This window comes from Gopherus evgoodei, unplaced genomic scaffold (genome assembly GCF_007399415.2).
Source record: "Gopherus evgoodei ecotype Sinaloan lineage unplaced genomic scaffold, rGopEvg1_v1.p scaffold_32_arrow_ctg1, whole genome shotgun sequence".
Taxonomy (NCBI): Eukaryota; Metazoa; Chordata; order Testudines; family Testudinidae; genus Gopherus; species Gopherus evgoodei.
The window spans coordinates 768,955-784,833 of NW_022059994.1; the positions used below are offsets into that span (position 1 = coordinate 768,955).

A 15,879-nucleotide genomic window follows, 5' to 3' on the forward strand; every position below is an offset into this window, starting at 1 on the left:
TGGTAGTAAATGCACTGTGGACATTCCTCAACTTGGCTGGTAGCTGCACTCATGAGACAGCAGCAGATGATGTGGAGGAGGTGGGTGTCCATCTACTTATATTTCCCCCCCAGGCTATGGTATCTGTACTCCAGAGGAGCATGAATGAATTGTCAGCTAGGTAAGTATTACTGTCCTCATTTTCCAAACGGGCAAAGAGAGACTCCAAGAGACTGGTTTAGAAAATATTTGATGGAATTTCATTGTTCTGTCGGGGGACCTAGATACTCTCATCACTGTAATTCCAGTTGTTCTGTGCTGGAATGATTTTGATTCTGTCTTTGAAGTCGCTGTACTTGCAGCACAGGTTAAAGAAAAGCTGGTCATTCTTTTAAGTCATCCAAGGGGTGAAAAACTGAAGGGGGAAGACTTAAGATAACAATGGCCATACTGGGTCAAACCAATGATCCATCTAGCCCAGTGTCCTGGCTTCCAACCGTGGCCAATGACAGGTGCCCCAGAGGGAATGAACAAGAATAGGTAATCATTAAGTGATCCATGCCCTGCTGCCCACTCCCAACCTCTGGCTAGTAGCCACTGATGGACCTGTCCTCCATGAACTTATCTAGTTTTTTTTTTTAACCCTGTTAGTGTTTTAAGGTTGTGTGATGATGTTGTATGCAGGGCTTTGGAACAGAGGCCAGAGCTGGAGCACAGAGCAGTGGAGCTGCAGGTTTTTGCCCAGAGCTGGAGCAGAACCAGAGCACAGAAAATCTTGACTGCTCCAGTTTCTTGTTTTTCATTTTCAATCCAAAATGAATGATAGTTAGCAAGAAAGTCCTAAAGGTGCCAAAAAGTTTCAGATTGTATAACAATTGATACTAACATCTACTTTACCACTTTATGTAATATGTCACAGTTATTCTCACTTCGGTCAAAATCAAGATTTAATGTACTGATACAAAATTACAGTTTTTTGGAGATATGTTTTATTAATGAATCAGATAATTATCAGACATTCGGCAACACTGCAGACTGCTCCCACCCTTCTGCCAAGGTTAGACGAGTACGTACTCGCGTAGATTAGATAGTTAAATTAGTATGTGTTGATACTTCTTTTGTAAGGGTTAATCAAAGAGACACGCTCAATGCTGTGATTATGGAAAAGTGTGATACAAGATGCAACACTTAAGATATCACAAACAGGTATATTGCAAAAACAATGTTTTAGTTTATTGATATATTAAGATATCGCAAGAGATATTAACCACTTAAGCTCATTTCTCACATAGGCTCCTGCTACCGGTACATTTGTTTATTTGTACATGCTCCCATATCACTCTGGTGGACTTATTTTATGTTATCTATTCAACGATCTTTTGGTAGCGTTGCTTGTAATTTTAAATTTACTGAAAAAGTCACATGCAGCAGGCATATAAATATACAGTAAACGTTTTGCATAAATTCGGAGTGATTTTTGTGATATATCCAGAGTGATTGGAAAATGTCCAACACAACTTTGGGGGTGTATCCTTAGGGCATTTTAAGAAACAATGTTTCTGTGAACACGTGTCCTAAAATTCTTCCTAAGAGAACTACAGTCCCTTCAAGGAGGTGATGAAAAGTTAATTTCTGATTAATACCTCAAAAACGCTTTAATATAAAGTAATGAAATTATGTCTGTGTCTTAGCGATAATTATCCAAAATTATTTAAATCATAGGCGTCCCGAACTGGCAGTTGGTCATTTTTATTTCATATTTCAAGAAAGGCTTGTCGTCGACTGACTCTGGCTACGAGCGGTAATATTATGTTCCATAATAAGTTAATAATTTTTGGTTATTATTTATTATTACGTTTAAAATTTATGGTTCCAAAGTTGAAAAGTAAAATTGTTTGTATCATTCTAAGCATCTAAGCAGATTAGAATTTTTATACAGTTTTCTCAGAAATGGTTAATTATACAAAATAAATTAAGAGTACCATTTTAATGTATGTTTTAGCATTAAATCATATTCCAGGGTTGTATCCGTTAAATAGTCGAAGATTTTTAAAAAAATCAATAAAATTGGCCCAGTCCCCACAGTTCACGATGCCTGTAGTTTAAATAAAATTATTTGAATGATGTTGTATGATAGAACGTTGGAAATAAAGTTTAACGGGAAAGCGGATTCAAATTGCAAACACAGTCCTTTTAGTAGAGAGAGCAATTTTTTGGAAATATGTTTTTCCTTCATCAGGCTGGAAACATTATACAAAATAGAACCTATTATTTGCTATATCTATCTTGTATAATCTATTCAGGCTGATGAAGCAAAAACATATTTCCAAAATTTTGCTCTCTTTACTAAAAGGACTGTCCTTGCAATTTGAATCTGCTTTCCCGTTAAATGACAGGTTTCAGAGTAGTAGCCGTGTTAGTCTGTATCTGCAAAAAGAACAGGAGTACTTGTGGCACCTTAGAGACTAACACATTTATTTCAGCATGAGCTTTCACACTGAAATGAATCTGTTAGTCTCTAAGGTGCCACAAGTACTCCTGTTCTTTTTCCCGTTAAAGTTTATTTTCAACCTTGTAACATGTAGCGTCGTTACTTCCCAACAATTAATGTTGCAGAACAGTGATAGTACATACCAATGGTACGGCACATACCAAATTTCATTGCTATATCTATATTAAAACATTTGAGATACTAAATTAAAAACTTGGAAAATATTTTGAATATTTTTACCACAAAATTTCATAAGAAAAACTTAATTAATATAAATTTTTATTTATAAATTGCAATTATGTATATTAAAATACTTCTTACATCATTAAATCTGCAAGAAACATGTTAAAATATTAAAATATACTTTAATAATAATTTTGTGTAAAAAGAAAATGCGATCATTTTTGTCCAGAAAATCCAAAATAAATTCGAAGTAGTTTAAGATATCATAAGCAGGTATATTATTAAAAAAATGTAATGTTTTTGTTCATTGCTTTTTGAAGATCATAACAAGAAATATTTGGATGCGGTAGCAGCACAAGATTTGGTCATGGCTTTATCAAATCTGCCCCCCATGACTGACAGCCGATTTATGGAAAATGATCTCAATGACGTCTTTACTTTTGAATTTGAAAAGCCCAAATTTGGGCTTTTGGGAAAAGCAAAGAAGAAATCGGTAACGTGCAAGGTGGAAAAGGAAGTGAGTGGCGTGCTCAAACCATGTAGCTTCAAGACAGGTGAAGCAAGTGCCGTGAAAAGTTTTTCAATCTTTGGTGGCATGTAAAATGTAACCATCCTGAAAACTATGCAGCTCTGGTTACAAAAAAGGATGAGGAAGATGAGGCAAAACAGAAAGCCGACGCGGCTAAATGACATTCATCAGGCTCTTTGAAAACTCCTAGAGAAAAGATTTTTTGCAGAGCTTCATCTGAAAAGAGACCCAAAAAAATTGAGCCAAAAAAACTTGACTCATATTTGAAGTCCTCAAAGTTTACAGTCACCATGGATGCCAATACTTTTCGTGAAGGGCTGATGGAAATGGTTTGCTTGAGTTCAACACCGCTCACTACCTTCAGGCTAAAGAACAAAGGATTCCAAAGAATTGCAGGTGAAATGGGTCGGCAGCTTGGCATTGCAACAGGGCATGATGTGGTTCATCATTTAGTTGTCAGCACAGCTGAGTCTGGTCATGAAGAGCTCAAGAAAGCTTTGGAGCAAAAATTGTGCTACCTGAAAATGGATGTGGCAACCTGTGGAAACAGAAATTTCATTGCAATCAATGCTCAGTACTATGGAGAAGGAAAAGATAAAGATGTGGTAAAAATCTTGGACATAATCGACACTGAAGGGTGTCACAATTCTTTGTAAGAAGTCAAGTAAAAGCTATTTTAGAAAAAATTAGGATCAGTGAATTGCAAGTGCTGAGCATCTGCGTTGACAATGCATCAAACATGACGTGTGCCATCAAAAATTTCAGTGAGGACAATGAAACCATTTCTACCTCTGAGAACAGGTATGTGGACAGAACTGAAGTTATTTTGCCTGATGAAGGAACTAAAGGAATGGATGAAATCAAACTCAACATGGATGCTGCTGTGCAATGGATTAATGACCCTAGCCTCATGCTTCCAACATGGCTTCCTGAGGACGACTCAAAAGTCCAACTCATGATGTGTGGTATTCACACTCTTCAGTTGGCAATCTGGGATGGACTGAACAAAGAACATGCAAAGAAATTACTGGAAAAAATTCGACAAGCCGTTGCCAAACTATAAACTCCAAGTATTCTTGATCTACATGGGGTAACAATCATTGGATACTGTGACTTGCTGTGGTTCAACAATTGTGATGACTGATTGGCTTCTCATTTTTCAGTCTTACTGTGAACAAGTGGCTTCTGCTGGAACAAGAGAACTCAAGTTAACAAAAGCTGAATGGGACAAAGTGAAGAACTTGCAAGACCTCTTGGCAAAGCCAAGCCAAACAACTGTGAATCTTCAAGCTGTCGATGTAACCCCGGGAGTTTTAATGAAGGAATGGTGAAAACCGTCAAAATTCTTGCAAGAAAATGGTGGACAAATTGCAGAAGGAATTCTATCCTCCATGCAGAAACGCGAAGAGAAGCTTTTTGACAATATTCATTTCCTTGCTGGAGTTTATGTTTACCCACAGTATTGGATTCTTCTTACCTCAAGGGAAATACCAAAGGCAAAGGAAGGACTCCTTGATATTGCTTGACGACTCTTAAAACAATCTATTGCTACATTTGAACTCTGCAAAAACGGTTGAAGAAAATGAAACACAACAAAAGGAGTCATTGACATAACCTTATTCCCAGATTTTGGACCTTAGCGTCCAAAATATGGGGGTTAGCATGAAAACCTCCAAGCTTAGTTACCAGCTTGGACCTGGTACTGCTGCCACCACCCAAAAAATTAGAGTGTTTTGGGGCACTCTGGTCCCACTGAAAAACCTTCCCTGGGGACCCCAAGACCCAAATCCCTTGAGTCTCACAACAAAGGGAAATAATCCTTTTTCCCTTCCCCCCTCCAGATGCTCCTGGAGAGATACACAGACACAAGCTCTGTGAAACTACGCAGAGTGATTCCCCCTCTCCGTTCCCAATCCTGGAACAAAAGTACTTTCCTATTCCCCCAGAGGGAATGCAAAATCAGGCTAGCAATCCAACACACAGAACTCCCCTGATTTCTTCCTCCCACCAATTCCCTGGTGAGTACAGACTCAATTTCCCTGAAGTAAAGAAAAACTCCAACAGGTCTTAAAAGAAAGCTTTATATAAAAAAGAAAGAAAAATACAAACAAATGCGCTCTCTGTATTAGATGATACAACACAGGGTCAATTGCTTAAAAGAATATTGAATAAACAGCCTTATTCAAAAAGAATACAAATCAAAGCCCTCCAGCACTTATATTCATGCAAATACCAAAAAAAAGAAACCATAGAACTTACTATCTGATCTCTTTGTCCTTACACTTAGAAACAGAAGACTAGAAAATAGAACTACTTCTCCAAAGCTCAGAGGAAACAGGCAGACAGACAAAAGACTCAGACACACACTTCCCTCCCCCCAAAGTTGAAAAAATCCGGTTTCCTGATTGGTTTTCTGGTCAGGTGTTTCAGGTGAAAGAGACATTAACCCTTAGCTATCTGTTTATGACACGCCCCCCAAATTGCAGACAGTGGGGAAGCTCACTGGCGGCAATTTCCTTCTAGAACTTGAAAATAAACAGATTAATACAACACATGCACCTTTACATATACTACTAAGTATATAACTAACAGACTTTTACATTTTAAGAACACTTTTTAACTACTGGATTCTGGGAAACTGTCACGGGAGAGTGCATCAGCAACTTTGTTAGAAGCTCCTGTGATGTGTTGAATTTCAAAATTAAAATCTTGGAGAGCTAAACTCCAACGAAGAAGTTTCTTGTTGTTCCCCTTGGCAGTATGAAGCCACTTTAGTGCAGCATGGTCAGTTTGTAGTTGGAACCGCCGTCCCCAAACATATGGGCGTAGCTTTTCCAGGGCGTACACAATGGCATAGCATTCCTTTTCACTGACTGACCAGTGACTTTCCCTCTCAGACAGTTTCTTGCTGAGAAACACGACAGGATGGAAGTTGTGATCTGTTGCTTCCTGCATGAGCACTGCTCCTATACCACGCTCAGATGCATCTGTGGTTACTAGGAATGGTTTGTCAAAATCCGGGGCCCTGAGTACAGGGTCAGACATGAGCATTGCCTTAAGCTGGGTAAAGGCTTTTTGACACTCATTAGTCCACTTAACGGCATTTGGCTGGGTCTTTTTGGTTAGGTCGGTCAATGGGGCAGCGATTTGGCTGTAGTGTGGTACAAATCGCCTGTAGTATCCGGCCAAGCCTAAGAAGGATTGGACCTGTTTCTTTGACCTTGGGACAGGCCACTTTTGGATAGCATCCACCTTGGCCTGTAGGGGGTTTATGGTTCCTCGACCCACCTGGTGCCCCAGGTAAGTCACTCTGTTTTGGCCTATTTGACACTTTTTGGCCTTAACAGTTAGTCCTGCCTGCCTGATGCGCTCAAAGACCTTTTCCAGGTGGAGTAGGTGTTCGGGCCAGGAGTCTGAAAAAATGGCCACATCATCGAGGTAGGCAACTGCAAATTCTCCCAGTCCAGCTAGTAGACCGTCTACCAGCCTCTGGAAGGTGGCGGGTGCATTTCGAAGGCCGAAAGGAAGGACATTGAATTCATACACCCCCGTATGGGTGACGAATGCTGACCTCTCCTTGGCAGGTTCATCTAGCGGTACTTGCCAGTACCCCTTGGTTAAGTCTATGGTAGAGATGAACTGGGCACGTCCCAACTTTTCCAATAGCTCATCAGTACGTGGCATTGGATAGTTGTCCGGACGAGTTACAGCATTTAGCTTACGGTAGTCCACGCAGAAGCGTATTTCCCCATCTGGTTTGGGTACCAGAACCACTGGAGATGCCCATGCACTGGTAGATGAGCGGATTATACCCATCTGTAGCATGTTCTGGATCTCCCGTTCTATAGCAGCTTGGGCATGAGGAGACACCCGGTAGGGTGGGGTTCTGATTGGGTGAGCATTACCTGTATCAATAGAGTGGTATGCCCGTTCAGTCCGTCCTGGGGTGGCTGAGAACAATGGGGCGAAGCTAGTGCACAGCTCCTTGATTTGTTGCCGCTGCAGACGTTTCAGGGTGGTTGAGAGGTTCACCTCTTCCACGCCACCGTCTTTTTTTCCGTCGTAGTAGACACCGTCAGGCCACTCAGCATCATCTCCCTGGACTGTAAACTGACAAACCTGTAAGTCTCTGGAATAGAAAGGCTTGAGAGAATTAACATGGTACACTTTAGGCTTTAGTGAGGAATTGGGAAATGCTATGAGGTAGTTTACAGCTCCCAGGCGCTCTTGGACCGTGAATGGCCCTTCCCATGATGCTTCCATCTTATGGGCCTGTTGCGCCTTCAAGACCATAACCTGGTCTCCTACCTTGAAGGAACGTTCTCTGGCATGTCTGTCATACCAGGCCTTTTGCTCTTCTTGAGCATCCTTTAGGTTCTCTCTAGCAAGGGCTAAAGAGTGTCGGAGGGTGCTTTGTAGGTTGCTTACAAAGTCCAGAATGTTAGTTCCTGGAGAAGGCGTAAACCCCTCCCATTGCTGCTTCACCAACTGTAATGGCCCCTTAACCTTGTGACCATACACAAGTTCAAATGGTGAAAACCCTAAACTGGGATGTGGTACAGCCCTGTAGGCAAACAGCAACTGCTGCAACACTAGGTCCCAATTATTGGAGAATTCGTTGATGAATTTTCTTATCATGGCCCCCAAAGTTCCATTGAACCTTTCCACCAGGCCATTGGTTTGATGGTGGTACGGGGTGGCAACCAAGTGATTCACCCCATGAGTTTCCCACAGTTTTTCCATGGTCCCTGCCAGGAAATTAGACCCTGAATCTGTAAGGATGTCAGAGGGCCAACCTACCCTGGCAAAGATGTCTGTTAGGGCCAGGCACACAGTGTTAGCCCTGGTGTTGCCTAGAGCTACTGCTTCTGGCCATCGGGTAGCAAAGTCCACTAAAGTCAGTACGTACTGCTTTCCTCTGGGCGTCTTTTTTGGGAAAGGGCCCAGAATATCCACAGCTACTCGCTGAAATGGGACCTCAATTATGGGGAGTGGCTGGAGAGGGGCCTTGACCTGGTCTTGAGGCTTTCCCACTTTTTGGCATACCTCACAAGACTGGACATACTTGGCAACGTCCTTGCCCATCCCCTCCCAGTGGAAGGACTTCCCCAACCGGTCCTTGGTTCTGTTCACCCCAGCATGGCCACTGGGATGATCATGGGCTAAGCTTAAGAGCTTCCCCCGGTACTTAGTTGGAACCACCAACTGTTTTTGCGGCTGCCATTCTTCCCGGTGTCCACCAGAAAGAATTTCCTTGTATAAAAGTCCTTGGTCTATAACAAACCGGGATCGATTAGAAGAGCTGAGAGGCGGTGGGGTGCTCCGTGCCGCCGCCCACGCTTTCTGAAGGCTGTCATCTGCTTCCTGCTCAGCCTGGAACTGTTCCCTTGAGGCTGGGGTCACCAGTTCTTCCTCAGACTGTGGACTTGGGCTTGGTCCCTCTGGAAGCGATGTAGGTGATGGGGTTGTTTCCGTTGCTGGTGAACCGCTCTCCGCTGGTGCACCTGAGGGTATTTCAGGCTCTGGCTGAGCCTTTTGGGTATGGCTGTCGTGTGCTTCTGCCAGTTTTGGCTCGCTGGCGCCCTCTGGCGTTGAGTTTGAAGATGTGGTTGCACTTGCTGGTGCTGGTTGCTGTTCCAGTTCCGGGCCTGGGACTGGAGATGCTGTGGCTGTTTCAGTGGTAGGCATGGAATCCGGGTCCACTACCTCTGTCTGGGTCTCTGGTAACACAGACGGGGCCTCTGTGGACGGCTCAGGAACAGGAATGGGTCTGGAAGCTTGCCTGGTTTGGCTACGGGTAACCATTCCCACTCTCTTGGCCCGCCTCACCTGGTTGGCCAAGTCTTCCCCCAGTAGCATGGGGATAGGATAATTGTCATAGACTGCAAAAGTCCACATTCCTGACCAGCCTTTGTACTGGACAGGCAGTTGAGCTGTAGGCAAGTCTACAGCTTGTGACATGAAGGGGTAAATTGTAACTTTGGCCTTTGGGTTGATGAATTTGGGGTCAACGAAGGATTGGTGGATAGCTGACACTTGTGCCCCCGTGTCTCTCCACGCAGTAACCTTCTTTCCGCCCACTCTCAAATTTTCCCTTCGCTCCAAGGGTATTTGAGAGGCATCTGGGCCTGGGGATCTTTGGGGTGATGGTGGTGTAATGAATTGCACTCGCATGGTGTTCTTGGGACAGTTGGCCTTGATATGTCCCAGTTCATTACACTTAAAGCATCTTCCATCTGATGGGTCACTGGGCCGAGGTGAGTTACTGGAGACTGGTGAGGTTGAAGAGTAGGGTATCTGTGGCTTTACTTGGGTGGTATGTAGGGTCTTTGGCTGTCCTCGGTTGTAGGGTTTATGGTCTGTGTGCCCCCTGGGGTAATCGTTCCCCTTGACAGTAGCTTTTTTGCTTTCTGCCAGTTCCATCCATTTGGCTCCAATCTCCCCCGCCTCAGCGATAGTTTTGGGATGTCTATCTTGTATGTACCGTGTGATGTCTTCAGGAACACCATCCAAGAACTGCTCCATTTGTATGAGGAGGTTCACTTCTTCCAAGGTTTGAATGTTGTTTCCTGTTAACCAGGCCTCATAGTTTTTTGCAATGTAGTAGGCGTGTTTGGGAAATGACACCTCTGGTTTCCACTTTTGGGTTCTGAAGCGCCGACGGGCATGATCTGGGGTTATCCCCATCCGGTATCTGGCCTTGGTTTGAAAAAGTTTATAGTCATTCATTTGCGGCTTGGGCATTTCAGCTGCCACCTCTGCTAAAGGTCCACTGAGGTGTGGCCTTAATTCTACCATGTACTGGTCTTCGGGGATGCTGTACCCAAGACAGGCTCTTTCAAAATTTTCCAAGAAGGCCTCGGTGTCATCACCTGCCTTGTAGGTAGGAAATTTTCTGTGCTGTGGAGCAATAATTGGCGCCGGGTTGTTAGGGGTGGCTGGCACATGCAGCCCAGCTTTTGCCAACTCCAGTTCATGTTTCCTCTGTTTTTCCTTCTCTTCATTTTCTTTTTCCATTTGTTTTTGTTGTTTTTCCATTTCTTTTTGGTGTTTTTCCATGTCTCGGTGGTGGGCCGCCTCATCTTCTGCTTGTTTCCTTCGGTAGGCCACCTCTTCTTCTTCTAGTTTCTTTTGTGTGCTGCCTCTTGGGCTGCCTGTTCTCTTTGGAAGGCTGCCAGTTTCATGTTTTCTTCCTTTTCTTTTATCTCCATCTCTTTTTGTTTTATTTCTAGTTCCTGTTTGTGTTTTTCCATCTCTCGCCTGTGTTCAGCTTCTTTGAATTGGTCTTCGGCCTCCATTTTTGTCCTGGTAGACATGGTTCCTGTTTTCTTGTGTTGGGGTGCCCTCCGGTGTTTCTCTTTTGAACTGCAGGCTCTGTTGCCTCCTGAAGTCTGCCTAGCAACAGTGTTTTTTTCCCTTTCTCTCTCTAGCTAATGTTCAATTAAGGGAAACCAGAAAAACCACTTTATTTGCATGCATATAAGTGCTGGTACTTGCCACCTAATGGGAGGGCTATTGCATGACAAAAGACCCTCAACAGTCTTCTCGCTTAACATGCAAACCGCAAACTGCTAGAGAGAGCAGAAAAAAAAAATTCTCTCTGGTTCCCTTTTAAAACCAAACTGTTTCTCTCTGCTAAAAAGCCCTTAGCAGAGAAAAGAAAAATATAATATTCCTACTGGCTTCTGGATTCTGTCTAGATCCCACCGCTGCTACACCATGACATAACCTTATTCCCAGATTTTGGACCTTAGCGTCCAAAATATGGGGGTTAGCATGAAAACCTCCAAGCTTAGTTACCAGCTTGGACCTGGTACTGCTGCCACCACCCAAAAAATTAGAGTGTTTTGGGGCACTCTGGTCCCACTGAAAAACCTTCCCTGGGGACCCCAAGACCCAAATCCCTTGAGTCTCACAACAAAGGGAAATAATCCTTTTTCCCTTCCCCCCTCCAGATGCTCCTGGAGAGATACACAGACACAAGCTCTGTGAAACTACGCAGAGTGATTCCCCCTCTCCGTTCCCAATCCTGGAACAAAAGTACTTTCCTATTCCCCCAGAGGGAATGCAAAATCAGGCTAGCAATCCAACACACAGAACTCCCCTGATTTCTTCCTCCCACCAATTCCCTGGTGAGTACAGACTCAATTTCCCTGAAGTAAAGAAAAACTCCAACAGGTCTTAAAAGAAAGCTTTATATAAAAAAGAAAGAAAAATACAAACAAATGCGCTCTCTGTATTAGATGATACAACACAGGGTCAATTGCTTAAAAGAATATTGAATAAACAGCCTTATTCAAAAAGAATACAAATCAAAGCCCTCCAGCACTTATATTCATGCAAATACCAAAAAAAAGAAACCATAGAACTTACTATCTGATCTCTTTGTCCTTACACTTAGAAACAGAAGACTAGAAAATAGAACTACTTCTCCAAAGCTCAGAGGAAACAGGCAGACAGACAAAAGACTCAGACACACACTTCCCTCCCCCCAAAGTTGAAAAAATCCGGTTTCCTGATTGGTTTTCTGGTCAGGTGTTTCAGGTGAAAGAGACATTAACCCTTAGCTATCTGTTTATGACAGTCATCAACAATCATATTTGCGGTTTTGGAAAGTTCACATCCTTCAGAAATAGCAGGCTGTTCTCAAAGTTCTGTCTCCACTCTGAATTTGTTCGAGCGTCCATCCCTGAGACGTCTTCAAGCATCATGGGGAAATGGAGATAATTAAGCATCAATTCTTCAGAAGATGACAATGTCAAAAAGGAATTGGATAAACAAGAAAGATGCTGGCAAGTTTCTGTGATTCATAATTGTAATGAAGCGTTATTCAAGAGAAACTTTCGGGAAGACTGTGAGGCAATAGAGTCTATTGGTAGGCTAAAAGTTAAGTCTGTTTTGAGGCCATTCACAGCTACCCACACCACATTCAGGCTGCCTATAGAATTGCTTCGAGCATGCCAACAGCTCAAGCTCGTGTAGAGCGACTGTTTTTGGCTTTAAAGTTAAAGTTAATTTTAAATGATTTGCGGCAGGCTATGAAAGATGACTTGATTGCTGCAATGATTTTTTACAGAAAGAATTATGAATGATTCTAATTTGTATCATTGTTGATGACAATAAAAATAATGTTCTTTCAAAGTTACAGTATGCACTTTTTTATTTAGTTAAAAATTAATTTAAGTCGGAGGGTGGAGCGGAGTCAGAGCGAAGCTGGAGCAGTCACTATTGGTGCCGGAGTGGAGCAATTCAAAAATCTGATTGCTCCAAATCCCTGGTTGTATGGGTATGAAGCAGCAAAATATCTATTTGTTTCTTGCTTTTTTTTTTTCTAATTATGAGCTTTGGTTTAATGTTGGTAATAATTTTGCTGCAGCTGATGAATTAAAAAAAAAACAAAAACACCTCAGGAAAAGGTTGGTGATTTCGGTGAATATCAGAAAACCATGAAGGGAAATGGGATGGCATTTGGCACATGAATTCTTCTAGCCTTTGATCAAGTGGTAGAATTAAGTAGGCTAAAGTGATGTTTTTTTCCTAATACTTGCAGTGTTACTGTATAATTTTGTCCCTATATGCGCCTTAACAGCTAAGCAATGGAAAAGCAAATGAATAATATAAGTAACAACGGGGGGGGAGCAAAGTGGGGAAAAACGATGAATGAGTGGTATTGCCTACCTGACACCAAGTTGTAAATCGGTAAATTAATGAAGAAAACGATGAAGCCAGGCAGAGAGATGCTTCCTGTGGAGCCATGGTGGAGAGACAATAATTTCATTTTCACTGTAACTTGATGAAGACAAAACGAGAGAGAAAAAAATAAATGCAGTGTGCATAATAAGGATTATGTTATAACTAAATAAATCTTGTGCAGCCCATAAACAGCTCATGGGACACTCTGATATGGTGATCCGGATTCAAATGTCCAGATGTTTTTATAGCACTGTCATCAACTGCATCTCCCCACAGTTGCTTAGGAAGGAACCTTAACAATACTCCATGCAAATCAGGAGTTAGTGAAGCACTATGGCCCACATCCACAAAGGTCTTTAGATGCATTAATCCCAAATGTAGGTTTAGAGTCCCTGGACCGGGGGGAACGGACTTGGTTTCCCACCTCCCAGGTAGGTGCCCCAATCATTGAGCTACAGAATCATTTTCTATGGCCCAATGACTATTTATTTATTGGAAGTGGAACAGCTTCACTAGCTGAGGTTGAGAGAGCCTTACGTCAACCCAGTTGAGTGCTCAAACCACTGGATTAAAAGTTATAAGACTGATTCCTCCTCTGGCCATTTTGTGTCTGTTCTCTCTCTCTCTCTCTAAAAATGTGTGCGCGTGCGCGCGCGCGGGCGTCCTTACTATATGTTCCACTCTATGCATCCGATGAAGTGGGCTGTAGCCCACGAAAGCTTATGCTGAAATAAATTTGTTAGTCTCTAAGGTGCACAAGTACTCCTGCTCTTTTTTCAAGAAAGACAAAAAGTCTTTCCAACCTGAAATTCCAGCAAATAATTTTAATATGTTTACGTCAACTAAGCCAGAAGCAATAATGAAAGAACAACCACTTTACAGCCAAAACCAAAATCTCCACAGAAACCCATGCCAGTGCCAGACCTTTCTAAGGTGCCAGCACTTATCCCAGCCAAAAGAAAATGTAAAGGTTTGCAGCAAAACTCCCTGTGACAAAGTGGGGTTCCCCCTTGTTATGTTGTATGAGAGTCTTATTGTTCTGCACGAACACTGTGTGTACCTCAGTTTCCCTGTGTATTACACCAATGCCTAGGTGGTGGGGATGAGGCTGTGTGACTTTTCCTGAGGCCCTCAGGGGCAGATGAAGCTGCTCCAGTTGCCTACACATAAATGATGGACGGTGCCCTTCCTAACCTGAAAACCAGGAAGGGGATGTGACCAGGTGACACTTTGCCCGGGAAGCGAGACAAAGACCAGGAGGAGGGGCAACAGGCATGTGGGAGGTCACAGCAGTCTGCTGTTGGGGACTGGGGGAGGAGGGAGGAAAGAGTCTGAGGCATCCAGCTTGGGGTCCCCACAAGATGGACTTTGCTGAAAGTCACTGATTTCTGTGCTCATAAGATCTGTTCTATGCTGTGTTCCTGTCCACTAATAAACCTTCTGTTTTACTTGCTGGCTGAGAGCCACTACTGACCGTGGAGTTGGTGTGCAGGGCCCTCTGGCATTCCCAGGGGTCCTGTCTAGGTGAACCCGCCAAGGGGAAGTGCATGGTGTGAACAGGAATGCTGAATGCTCTGAGGTCAGGCCCAGGAAGGCCATAGCCGAAGAGGCTCCTTGCCCTGGGCAGCCTGCCCTGAGAGGAGTCACACTACCCAGAGTCCTGGCTGGCTTCATACAGAGCAGTTCCAGAGCTTTGGGCCTGTGATTCTGTCACACTTCCCATCCAAACTGTCTACTGTAGAAGCTGCCCAGACTTGGGAGATACCAGTTCCTCTAAAGGAAAGGGACCCCAGACCCCCCAAAATAACTGCGAAAGAGGAGAAAGCATCAATTTCTAAAGTGGAACCATTAGAATTCAGTGATCATGTCTCTCCAATAGCCATGGTGAGGGACAGACATTTCTAACGGATTTGCCTTCACAGGAAGAGACATTTATGAGTGACAATCCCTGGGATGTGTGTATTTAAGTTTATTTGTGTTTAATGGCAAGATATAAAATATATTTTAAAAATAGCTATCCCAACGCTAGACAGACAATTACCAACACTATTCAACCGGGGGGGGGGGGGGGGGGGGGGGGGGGATCAACATCCAACCAAAAAAAAACCCCTAGAACTGACATTTTCACACCTCAGCTCCCTGAAAACCTTAGTCCACAATAATATAATAATGATAAATCAATACACACCTTTGCTTATTCCCCTGAGAACTTCAACTCTGCTTGAACATCTGTCTTTATGCAAACTACTTCTACTGAGGTTTTCTTTTGGGGTGGGGGAGAGAAAAAGGGGGGATTGAAAAAGAGAAAAAAATAGATGGTATGATGACAATCAGGGTCCAGACACCCCAGAGGGAGAACGGGGGTGCTGAACCCCAAAGAACAAGGAATCATTTTGTTCGGTGTTGGTACTGCACCTTGCACTATAGGTCCTGACCATGACTGGGGTTCACCAGTGGTACTACAGTACAAATAAACAAACAACAACAACAAAGAAGTAACCAAAGCTCACCTGTCTGATGGATCCCAGGCAGAAGTTTCCCAGTGTTTTCATGATCTCATTGGTTCTTACAGCGTCTCTTAAATCCTCATCTCTTCTCTCCCATTGCAAGCAAATATTTCCATTTATGAGCCTGCAGAATTAGTTATTTAGATCCGCTTCTCCTCGCGGATTTAATTGAAGGGTTTGGTTTGAGTTCCACTGAACAGAAGTTTCTCTCTCTTGATGCTCTGACCCACTCAGAAAATAAACATGGAGAAGTAACAGGAACAGGACACTCATTCAGCCCTTAAAGACGCACACACAGTCCTACTGAAAGGTAAGTTTCCATGGCGGCAGCAGGCTTATTTTCAGGGAGCTCATGTTCAGCTGATTATCCACCAGGCTTTTCCAGATATCCCTCGTCAGATGAAGGTAACAGGTTTGAGGAGCCTCTTTTGCTTTTCTTCAAAACCTTACTGACTCTTTTGTTTTTCAACTCTTTTTTCACGTCACTCCCAGAACGA

The 15,879-nt window shown here is 43.2% G+C and overlaps 1 protein-coding gene across 1 annotated transcript in view; it reads right to left on the reverse strand.

Moving 5' to 3' along the window:
* The window catches only part of LOC115640803 (butyrophilin subfamily 1 member A1-like), a 34,478-nt gene extending 19,074 nt beyond the window's left edge, over window positions 1-15,404 (reverse strand). Inside the window, exons 1-2 of the mRNA XM_030543802.1 lie at window positions 15,386-15,404; window positions 12,861-12,926 (exon numbers count right to left, since the gene is read on the reverse strand). The gene's annotated coding sequence lies outside the window, so the exon portion shown is untranslated. The remainder of the gene's footprint in view (window positions 1-12,860; window positions 12,927-15,385) is intronic.
* Window positions 15,405-15,879: the final 475 nt, after the last annotated feature.